Source organism: Tupaia chinensis, unplaced genomic scaffold (genome assembly GCF_000334495.1).
Source record: "Tupaia chinensis unplaced genomic scaffold, TupChi_1.0 Scaffold000321_1, whole genome shotgun sequence".
NCBI lineage: Eukaryota > Metazoa > Chordata > Mammalia > Scandentia > Tupaiidae > Tupaia > Tupaia belangeri.
Genome location: NW_006159815.1, coordinates 103,346 through 105,060, shown reverse-complemented (window position 1 = coordinate 105,060; position 1,715 = coordinate 103,346). Strand labels below are relative to the sequence as shown.

The 1,715-nt window shown below is 39.9% G+C and overlaps 1 pseudogene; it reads right to left on the bottom strand.

Annotated features, from left to right (window-relative positions):
- LOC102488111 (CDK2-associated and cullin domain-containing protein 1-like) overlaps nucleotides 1-1,463 on the bottom strand; it is a 7,738-nt pseudogene extending 6,275 nt beyond the window's left edge.
- Between the last annotated feature and the right edge of the window lie 252 nt (nucleotides 1,464-1,715).

Sequence of the window (1,715 nt, the reverse complement as noted above, 5' to 3'; positions counted from 1 at the left end):
TATTGGATATATTTAGACTAATTAAGTTCATTTGCAGATCAATTGAATAGGTGGGGAAGGCATGAAGGGCAACCATGGATGCCAGGGACAATGTGGGAGGAGGATGGGACATGGCAGAGGGTGGGGGATGGGGAATCAGGGATGGCAAAACAAAAGGCAAGGTATGCAGGACATAAGAATTGGAAAATTATTTGCTGAGAACATGTATGTTGATGTGCTTGATTGAGCCAATGCACAGTGTATTTTGGATGGAAAATTCATTTGTGTGTTGTGATGGTGTATAGTGAATTAATGTAGAAAATGAATAAATTTAAAAAAATAAACTTCCCAAAATAAAATAAAAAAAATAAATGATTAATAATAAAAAAAAGAATTATGCACCATCTATTGTGAGGGAGGTTTTTGTAAGACTCCTTGTGAAGTAAAATATAGTCATTAAAGGCAGATTTTCCTAAGGCTTAATCAATAAAGATTGACTCTTTAAAAAAAAAAATACATTTCTTACTGGGAAAATGAATAAAACAGACAAATAGATCTACTCAAAATAATATCTGTGGTAGATTTCAGCACAGGACAGTCCTATAACAAGCATATTTCCCCTTATTCTCTAGAGGTGCTCAACTTCCAAGTTCAGAGTTTTTAAAATATAATTAATTGTGATTTTATTATGTTGATATTCATGTCTCATTCCACGTCATTTTCAGTCAAGCTCTAAACACTTAAACTACTCTGACGGTAGCCAGCAAACAGCATAATTGTTACCTGGCTGGACTCCCACATGGTCAACTATGGTATGAGTCCCAGACTTGTAACTCATGTAAGGTGTAAATATGTTCATGCTCAGATCCCAGGAGTAGAATGGAGACATGACCAGACCCTGTCAAGCAGGGGTGCCCTTCTCTGTCTCTCTCTCTCTCTCCCTCTCTCTCTCTCTCCCCTCTCTCTCTCTCTCTCTCTCTCTCTCTCTCTCTCTCTCTCTCTCTTCAGCAAGTGCAGGAACTCTATGGATAAAAAACTCTAAAAAATTCTCCAGTTGGTTTTTGGGAGCTTGGTTAGCAGCATCTGGAACACGGGAGGTTGTGGTGTCTGCTACAGCACCTGAGGAAACTGTTGTGGATGCCCCCACACACAGCGATGGGATTGGTCAGAAAGTCCACCACCTTCTCTTACTCATCTTGGGCTAGCAACTCTTTAGCATGCTGAATTTCTTCACGGAAAACTCTGAACTGCTTCAGCATCTTTAAGGTCAGGTAACTAGAAAAGCCCAGTTCTCTCCTTGGCAAACTTCTGTTTCTTTCTTCAGTTTTGCAGCCTGTTCTAGAAGTTGAGGTCACTCCATTGCTTTCAATCAAAATGCAGTACCAGATGAACAGGGCTTGGCACACCCCAGGGGTGGCAGTGGTGCTGTTCTGGCCCACCATCTTTGCCATAATGAGTGCAAAGGTAGTGCCACTCACACTCATTGCAAGCTGGCCACGGAGGCATGAGGCCTTAACTATTTAAGTATATAAATATTTTATTTAATTATATAAATATTTTTATTTTTCTAGAGGATTCAGTTTTTTTACAAAAAGTTTTTTTCTTCCATGAGAAAGACAGCACCCTCAAGAGAGTCTTGGTATCATAATTAATCTTCACACTCAGCCACCCTTGAACCACAGCACACATATGCTCAGCATACCCGAGTAGGTCTCTAGCCATAAACCCCAGAAACA